The sequence below is a fragment of the Gadus chalcogrammus genome, chromosome 4, assembly GCF_026213295.1.
Source record: "Gadus chalcogrammus isolate NIFS_2021 chromosome 4, NIFS_Gcha_1.0, whole genome shotgun sequence".
NCBI lineage: Eukaryota > Metazoa > Chordata > Actinopteri > Gadiformes > Gadidae > Gadus > Gadus chalcogrammus.
The window spans coordinates 5,116,948-5,127,219 of record NC_079415.1 but is presented as its reverse complement, the minus strand read 5'-3'; the positions used below and the strand labels follow the sequence as shown (position 1 = coordinate 5,127,219).

The window sequence follows — 10,272 nt, the reverse complement described above, 5'->3', positions numbered from 1 at the left end:
TCCTGGGAGTCTTACACCATCCACACTCCTTATGTGAATCTTACAGCAGCCACACTTCTTCATGAGAGTCTGACATCCCCAACACCCCCTAATGGGATTCTTACACCACCTACACTCCTTTACGGGAGTCTTACACCACCTACAAACCGAACACATCCTTGGATTATTTCGATTCGATTAGACATTTTGTTTAATAAAGCACTCCAGCTAAGTGTAAATGAGTTTGGTGCACACACTCGGCACCAGGTCAGAGAGGAATGCGTCGTGTGTGTTGGGGTGAAGTCCCGCCGGTCAATCAGTGATCTAACCTGAAGTAAACCGGCCCTCGACATGGAAGAGGATGAGAGTTATTAATACACTAACTCATCAGCAGAACACAACGAGAGCCAATCACAGGTCTGCTGTTTTCCGAAGCCTGGGTTCGTGGTGTGACATCGCTGTGTCACATTCTGGACTCAATACCTGGCACCTTGACAGCACTTTGCAGAATACACAGCTGACAATATTACAACTCCCTGCTACATTCGGTAGCCCCCTTTGATCTGAAGGCTATGTGTGCACATCAAAACCCCTTTACCTTGTGGAGAAACGACCGACGCACACAGATAATGGCAATATGGCAACACGTGGTTCGGATTTATACTACACAGATCATAGTCACCGGACAGGGTAACAATACACCATCACAGAGGGTTAGTCCTGTGGTTTTAAAAGCAGGTATGGCAGGGGGATTTATGACTTAGAGACACGCGCTGTGTGTGCAACAGGCCACACACTATGCATGTTTATAAAAAGGGTCAGACTGACAGTTACAGGTATGCTATGTTCTAATCCCCGCCTGTTTCTTAACCCAGGCACATTCATCTTCTGCTCAAAAGATTAAATTCAACATTTCCAAAACAAACAACGAAGTAGAACACACAGATGTTCAAAGACAGAACAAGGTTTTAAGAATTACAATCGTTGCATTAGTGCGCACAACGCTAACGTGAGCAAAAGCACAAGATATAAAGTAAATGGACGAGATTCCTTCACGTGTCGGTGCCAAACCGCGGGCTGTCCTTTAGTAAACAGCGCGCTGACCTTTTGTCCGTTGGTATGCTGTGATGCAGAAGGGGGCTGCTGAACTCAGCCTACGCATCTTATCAGCCGCGCTGGTGGCTGGTCCTAGCTTCTGCCTCAAGGTTTCAGCCTTGACATCGCTCACAGTGGGGCCCCCTGGAGGGACGGGGACTAAAACCTATGCCCCTCAGACTACAGCAGTTATTTGGAGAAAGCTAAAACGGAGGCGACCGCAACAGAATTACCCAACGGTTGATTTGATTGCTCCACAGTTGGTTCCTGTGAACTTGCCCCCCCCCCCCCCCCCACACACACACACACACACGGCTGAGCCCCCCTTTATTTTGGGCCGTGACCATTTTGCGACAGAAACATGAAGAATTGAATCAGTCAGGCCGAGTTCGGGCTTAAAATACCCCTCGATCGCGACGTTGACCAGAGGTCGTTAGAGACCCTGCGAGGGACGGATTCGGCGGGATGGTTGTGGGGAAAGCGTGCAAACTCAGCAGTACACGAAAATGATCAGGACCTCTGTTTGCGTTGCGCTGTTTACATCATTCCCCCCCCCCGGCCAAGCAAAACAAACCACATTGGACTTTAGGTACTTTTTGTGGAACGTCCCCAAGTTCATTACCTTGGAAGACAGTCAAATACCTGGAGCTTTGGAGTTTGTTTGGCATGCCTGCAAAACACTTGCTCAGATATTGATTCATCGCACCAGTTCGCTTCAAAAAATCCAGAAAACCCAAACTTTAGTTAGGACAAAACGTCAAAGAGGATTATCCTAAATCGATTTACCATTTGAGAAATGTATTTTTTAGTACACAAATCAGATTGGTTCTCTTTCTGTTTTCAATTATGGGTTTATGTAATTTGCTCAACCGAAACTACTGTAAAAGCAAACATCTTAAATTCAAATTTAGTGCAATCAGCAGACGCTTTTTGAACAAAGCGACTTAAATACACACATTCACACAGCGGAATCAACCATGCAAGGTAACAGCAAACTCGCCGGGAGCAGTTAGGGTGAGGTGCACCTCGACACTCAGCCAGAAGGAGCCAAGGATCGGACTAGCACCCCTCCGGCTACAAGTCAACCCGCTCCACCACCTGAGCTACTGCTGCCCTTACATACTGTACCAACATCTTGGAGCATCGGAAATGTCGCAGGCCAATAAGATCCATCCAGTCAGGCCATAATAGACAGGATCTGTTAACCCAGCCCAATCTTCCTCTCTTCCCTCAAGTGGCTTCAAACACAGCGTCTTTATCAGGCTGTGCGAACAGACGCAATGAAGGAGTGAAACCGTGCGTATAACTGGGGTGCTTGTGATTCGTTCACCGAAGATGCACAACGTTTATTTTCCACAGATAAACGTTGAGGATTCAAAGAATTGCCAAGCCTTTTCCGCATGTTCCCCTGAGGCAGCTTTGAATCCAGACCTCATACCATCAAATATCATCAGATCGAACACAAACGCTTATCTTCTAGTGTTTGGTAATACAGTGGTGAAAGACACCTTTTGTAAACCCTGGCGATAATCCAAAGTACTAAATCCATTATAGCAAACACGCCAAATATTCACAGCGATAAAAAACAGTAGCACACAAGCAGTCTGCCACCTTGCGGTAAACGAAAGGGCCAAGTGTTTTATTCAAAGCAGAGAGGAATCAATCCATCCAACCATTGGATGGGAGGGGCAGGTCCGGGCCTGCAGTGAATTATCTAACAGAGGGATCTAAAACAGCACCTGAACCCAATAGTTATTGGCAAGAAGAGTAATGGGAGTAATAAAAGACCTTCTAACTGAACCTTCCCACCCAGAACGCCCAGTATCATTCTGCTGTCAGTTTGGCCGTCCTGACGCTCATACCGTCTAAAAGCAGATAATGACACTAGCGTTTGTAGCTGCTAGATGCTAATGTGGCAATGCTAACTGTGTAATTTGACCAGTAGTCTGCTGGTTGTTACCCAACAGGTGTCCTGTTCACTATGTAAATGAAGGTCAATAAGGGCCGGTCGTAGTCTCTCAGGTCAGCTCCGACACTCGGATATGATACGATGCAACACGATAATACCTTATTGTGAAGTCTGACATTTTTCTTGCATCCATTTGCAATACAAAAAAATAATAAAAAGAATAAAATATTCAAGGGTACATAAATGTAAGATTACATTTGATATGGAATAACATTTTCTTGTCATTCGTGTCATTCTAACCTAACAAATAGTGGAACCCTGTTAGAGGGTGAGAATTCATATTCACTGTTCAGGAGAAGATTGGCGCCAAATACAGTGTTGCTGGCCAGCCTTAGTATGTAATTATGGTCGGCTCGATTCATAGAGATTGGCCTACAATCTTATACAATTTATATTTGGCGGAGTTTTGTAGTAGTTTTGTAAAAGAAGGGAACTCTTGAACCATATAGTTGACCTGCACGGGGGCTACAGGTGTCCATTAGCCTCTTGGCTAACTAGCATAATTACATTTGACTGTTTAACTAAACGTTGATTGAGGTGTACTTTCCCAGCCAAAAGAAAGTTAAATGAGTATATGTAGCCCTACAGTACAATAGATCAGGTGCTTTTGACACAAGGCTTCCCAGATGACACAAAAACACTTACAAGTCACAAGGAACCACTTCACAACGGCACCTTTTTCTAAAACACCTTGAGCAACCGACTGATGCAACACTTTAGCGGAAGCACAGCGGGCCTATTGTATGAAGGCGTACCCTCGCCTCTCTGGTTTCTGCTCTGAGTATTGGCCACGGTGAAGGTTGGCGATTTGTCAAAACCTTTTCACTCCTTGTCAGACTATTTCCAGCTAGGAGTTATTAATACCTGTCTGTCCACGGCCGTTTTCAGCCTGACTTTGCCGACAGCATCAGGCTACCTTCCTTCCTGGCTCTCAGAGGCTCATCTCGCTCCTGGGTTGCATCAGCAGGTCACGGTTTCTTCAACACAAAGAGCCCTATAGGGTTTGACCTGTTTCTGTTAGGTCAATCCCCCGGGTCAGCGGACCAATGAGAAGGGCCCGTCTGTCGCTTTCACCTGGTTGACAGGTGTGTGTGTGTGTGTGTGTGTGTGTGTGTGTGTGTGTGTGTGTGTGTGTGTGTGTGTGTGTGTGTGTGTGTGTGTGTGTGTGTGTGTGTGTGTGTGTGTGTGTGTGTGTGTGTGTGTGTGTGTGTGTGTGTTTGTGTTCCAGTCCACCTCAGCTTGCATGTTCACATCCAACACAGGACACTCTGTTTTGCACAGACAGCACATATTTCACAGTGTTATATTTACAGCTATTACTAACAGAGAGTGCTAACTCTGTCTTTCTGATTTCACCACAAGTAAAGTGATATATATATATATATATATATATATATATATATATATATATATATATATATATACACACACACACATGCACAAACACACACACATACATAAATACATATATCTATAAATATATATCTATCATACATGTACTTCCTCCATATCTTTCCTTTTCACATTCTGGACACATTCTTATTCACACTTTCCGCATTTACTTTGAATGAGCGGTGCTATCCGATTGGTTTAGAGTAGAGTTGGCATATTATGTCTCTGTTCCTGTTGTAAACATGAAGCTAAACCAGAGAATTGGTGTCCTTCAGTACTTGACAGTCCAGTATTTTACTACCACTCGTACTAGTAGTACTACTATAACCACCAGTCCTCCTCCTCCTCTTCCTCCTCCTCCTCCTCCTACTACTACTACCACTACCACTACTACTTGTAGACTTATCATATAAATATATATTTAAGTGAAGCATAACCAATGATGTCCATTACTGTGTTGTTACTCTTCAATAACAGCTCACTCATAAAGAAGACAGCAGAGAGAAGCGTCTGATCATGCAGCAATGACAAGAGCACAGCACGAGATATATTCTGGGACATCCGAGTTGTGTTGAAATAATTTCTCTGCCTTAAGACCAACCATCCTCAGGCATAATGCTACGGGGTCATTGAAAGTAAAGAAACGAAACCAAACAAGTCTTATCTCTTATTAGGGAATAATGGCATAAATCCATAACACTTCAACATAGAAAGATAGTGTATAGCTTCGGAAATGGAGGAGTGATTAAAGCAGACTTTGGTCATGGATACATCTGTCCTTCAAATGGTGTCGAATAGGATTCATTCATGTTGCTGTAGTGTAGTATGTCGCTATAACTATGTTTCCATTGCAGAAACCGTGGACCGCCTCATGCAATTCGACACACACACGCAGACACGCGCACACACACACACACACACACACACACACACACACACACACACACACACACACACACACACACACACACACACACACACACACACACACACACACACAGTTTACAAGTGAGCCGTGATAGAGGATCACATAGGTAGTTGCGGTGTTGGGATAGTAGAAACGACATGGGTTCAAACTTGTTGAACTGGTGAAAACATACGCGCCGTCCACATTGCTGCTTTGTGTAAACGAGGAACGGCTACACACCACCAAGGCGGGCACATGCACAATACAAAGAGAAAAGTACAAACACACACACAGGCACACACAGACACAAACACAAACACGCTGAATGCATAACACAGGACACGCCGATTCGGACCTTCAGAAGAGGCCAGCATGTTTTGATCTGGATTTAGAGCAACAAGCTTGGCGCTCATTAAAGGTTTGGTTCAGGCGACACCCTGGAGAAGCGCTCCACGCTCCTCCGCTACAGAACCGATCAGATCTACTCTCCCCGTTCTCCTAAGAGCGGCTCGGAAACAAGCTTTTTGAGATAAAGAAATGAAAAAGGACAAAGACGCTCGAAACTGACGTGGTTTCCCCTACAGAATATCGCAAGAGAGTTTCACCACAGATGCATGCATCTAAATATATATAGGCTATATTAGCCTATAATAAACCCATTCGCACCCAACATATTGCATCCGATAAGCGGGAGTATATCATAGATGTCAGTATCAGCACAGCATGAAGTATCACTCGTTAGTAAAATAAAGAAGGTTTAAGTCCTACCTAATTTTACAATTTGGGGACAGCTGCAGGCTCGGGCGGGGAGGCGGACTATGAGTGCTGCGCGGAGACCCTTCCCATTTAAACCACCCAGGCACTCAGTGGAAATTTCCATCCCCCATGTGATGGCAACTCCTGAAGCATCACGTTACACTTCCACAATATCACATCTCTCTCACTGCGCTGCACAATTAGTTTAATTACAGGAGATATTTTATGCTTGAGTGACGTCGGAGTGACTTGAGTGACGTGTTACGGGAGTCTGCAGAGTCTCGTGCTTATTGTTTGATTCGAATCCTTTGTTGACATTCCTGCTTCGGCTTCGGCGCGCGCAGCCTACTCTAGAATTCACATTCCATTCTGCGCGCGCAGCCTGCTCCAGAATACATATTCCATAACGCGCGCGCTCCTGCGCTATGACATATTTATTAACTAGAAACTATTCGTGTCACATCGGGGGGAAAGGGTTTTCACCCCAAAACTCCCGATTCTTCGATTGTGCGATAATACGTGACGTTTTAATTTCGTGCAGTAATGACATAAATACGGCCGATAAAAGCACGAGAAGAATTAAGCGGTTTTCTGGTTTTCACAAAAAACCCTCAAATTCTTTCTAGTGGAACACACACGCCTTTAATATGTGAGATGTCTAGAGTTCCTCTGGTACCACGAATATCAGTTGAAAGGAGTTGCTGCATAGTAAAACCGAATCAACCCTTTTTTGTTATCAGTAAATCCCACATGTTTACTTAAATCCAAATTTGGGCCTACTATTAAATGACGCTCGCCTATTCAAGGCAGTGAAGCAGATATTATGAAAGCAGGAGGGACTAGATCTCCCCATGCTGTTAGGCCTCAAGTCAGACATCTTGTCTACCACTGGAGCAAAATGTAAGTCAGTTTAAGAGCAGTATTTGAATTAAATGTGTAGAAACAAATGTTCTCATCAATAATAATAATAATAATAATAAATGAAATTTATATAGCGCTTAATATGGTACTCTAAGACGCTTAACACGCAATGGGTTCATTCACGTAATGAATGTCGCTTGAACGCCGTCAGCGCACGCTAATGATTCTCACACAGCCTCTATGATGCGTGTTTCCATCCTCAATATCCTTTCGAACTTTCGTACAGGCAATGTTTAATGGACAAGGCAATTTTTCTTGGTATCTTTGCAGACTTGTAACTGGGCTTTAAAGGGGACCTATTGTGAAAAACAACACTTTTCCTGGGATTTGAGGTGTTGTTTTGGGTCTCTGGTGCTCCCACACGCATACAAACAGATTTTTCACAGTTGAATATTATGGTGTGTTCCTGAATCCTCGAATGCCAGACTTCTGAGTCGAAAGTCGAAGATCTCCCAGCTTTCTTGCGGCATTTCTCGAAGGCACTCCCCCTTTTTGTCTTCATCTTTCGAAAATCTGAGAGTAGACCGAGAGCAGTGATGACGCTCTCAACAAAATGGCTGTGCCCGTGAGGAGATATTTCATTTTAGTTAATTTAGTACTTCATTTTAATGTCGATTTTAAATGCTCTCATACACTTGATTACATTGCTACTTTATTCTGGTCCCCAATTAATACATTGCATGGTCTTTCTGGGCGTGCAATACAATGTAAAGTTGTGTTGTTTGTTTTCGGGCTGGTTTGTTAAAGAGGCTTATGTAGCTAACAATAAACAACGACTAGACAATTTCATGACACAATTTCACATCACAAAGACGAACAGGAACGCTATGAATGCTCCGAGACCGGAAGTGACGTCAAACATGCAACTCGGAAGGCTGGCGTCCGAGGATACACCCACTTACCTCCCACTTCCCCACTCCCCTCCAATCAGAGCATAGCTACGATTTTATGGACCAGCGGACTAGCAGCTTCGGCGGGGGGAACTCAGCGGCAGCTCAGCTCCGAAGTACGATCCCTTTCTCTGCCGGACTGCCGCCGAGCTCCCCCTGCCGGAGCTGCCGGACTGCCGCCGAAGCTTGCCGCCGAAACTTCGGCGGCAGTCAGGAGGAGGAGACATGGGGGTGAAAGGGATGTGCTCCCGGATCTGAGCTGCCGGACTGCCGCCGAGCTACCCCCGCCAGACTTTTAAGCTCCCGGAGGGTACCCGCCGGAGCAGCCGGAAAGCTTCGGCGGCAATTCAGCTCCCGGAGAACACAGCCGGAGCTGCCGGACTGCCGGCGGCGGCCGGACGGCTTCGATGGCGGCAGTCCGGCAGTCCGGCAGCTCCGGCGGGGGGAGCTCGGCGGCAGTCCGGCAGCTCAGCTCCCGGAGTACGATCCCTTTCTCCTCCATGTCGCGGTTCATGTACTTTAGAGAATCAAGGCCAAAGCTCCTTTCCCCCAACTCTTCCCGAACATGGCCGAGATATCCCCGACTTTACTTGTTGTGAAAGAGCCGGAGACGTCAGACGCAGTCTGTATGATTCATAATATCATTCGACGCGCACATAGGTTTTGGCCGTGATAATAGATATTACATTATATAAATAACCAAATATGATATTATTATTATTATATTATATTATATTATATTGTATAGATATAGAGCTCCTAACAATCCCTTCTCCTCTATGCTGTGGTTCTGTATGACAGCTCATTGGTCAATGGGCAGCAGCTCATTTGCATTAAAGCTACAGACACCAGAAACAGCGCATTCTGAAGGGACTGAAACAGAGGGGAATAGCGGTAGGTGCGTTTTTTTTTTCCTTAATGCTATTTCCAGCAAACAGCTTCATAAACATGTTTTCTGGAACTCAAATACTATGTTTACTTGTTGGGAAAAACACCATAATATGTCTCCTTTAAAATGGAACGACAGAAAAGCATTTGTGTATCATTCACCGAACCAGGCTGGGAGAGCATGTTGGCTGAGAGATGACCTCCTCCCTGCCCTCGTAGATCTCCATCGACAGTCCCCGCTGGGAACGTTCACATCACACAGCGGTTGGGGTCAAGGTTACCCCCGTCGTGAGGTTGTCATGGCCCCACTCCCCGGTGCATTCCCAAACAGCCATCTTCCATCTCCTGTGTTCCCCATCTCTGAAACCCTCTCCAAACCTCCGGTGGAGAACAAGATCCTGGGGCCTCCATCTGTAGCACCAACAACTCCTCCTCCACCACCGACACCACCATCACCAACATTCCCACCACCACCACCGCCACCACCACTGCTGTTTTTTGTTGGATTTCTTCTTCTTCAACAGCGTTCAGTCTTTCCAAACGGCCCTCATGTTGGTGTTTCTCTGACTACAGAGCGAGAGTGAGACAGCGATCACAAGTGGTCACTCAGCCTCATGTGGAGACGCCTGCTGGCGGTCTCAGAGCTCTGACCGTGGGTGATCCGATGCCCCAGGAAGTACGTCAGCGCCAGGTGTGAACCGGGCCTTTGGCTCCAGACTTCAGATCTCACAGAGGGCCAAGGACCCCCACCTTGCCGCCTCTTCTAGGATCACACACACACACACACACACACACACACACACACACACACACACACACACACACACACACACACACACACACACACACACACACACACACACACACACACACACACACACACACACACACACACACACACACACGAGAGCTACATGGTTCTAGAGGAGAGAGAGAGGGAGCTTCGATGTTTTGGATGTCATATTTTGGAATATGCTTTGCATATGCATCCATAACACAATATGCACTTTCCTCAAAAACTCCATATTGATTCTACCCCTCTTGTTTTTGTTGCTCTTGTTGCGATGCTATCTTTCTTCTGACTCCGGAGCAAACTGTAAACCGGCAGCTCATAGGACGTAAGGGAGCAGGAGTCTGGTTGCAGTTGACCAGGACTAGCGCTCAAACACAGGATCCTCCCTCAGCCTGCCAGCCCGGGTCAACATGGCGCCGTAAAGATCAGTGACTCAGCAGCTCGCAAACGACATATGAATGCAACAAGTCGTTTGCATATGAATGAGGAGACACAGATAATCATTGTTCTGTGACACTTGTTCTGTGTCTCCGGACGGTCCGTGAGCTCCAGGAAGGCTTATCTAAACCGTCCTGTGTGAGACCGAACAGACCTGGTGCACGGGCTGTAGGGTTGGGCACCCGTGAACACATTGTTCAAAACATAACTCACATACTTCTCAAAGCCAAAACTTCTGGCGGAA

The 10,272-nt window shown here is 45.9% G+C and overlaps 1 protein-coding gene across 1 annotated transcript in view; it reads right to left on the bottom strand.

The window, feature by feature from the left end:
• The window catches only part of slc38a4 (solute carrier family 38 member 4), a 28,131-nt gene extending 21,924 nt beyond the window's left edge, over window positions 1-6,207 (bottom strand). The window contains exon 1 of the mRNA XM_056589467.1: window positions 6,111-6,207. The gene's annotated coding sequence lies outside the window, so the exon portion shown is untranslated. The remainder of the gene's footprint in view (window positions 1-6,110) is intronic.
• Window positions 6,208-10,272: the final 4,065 nt, after the last annotated feature.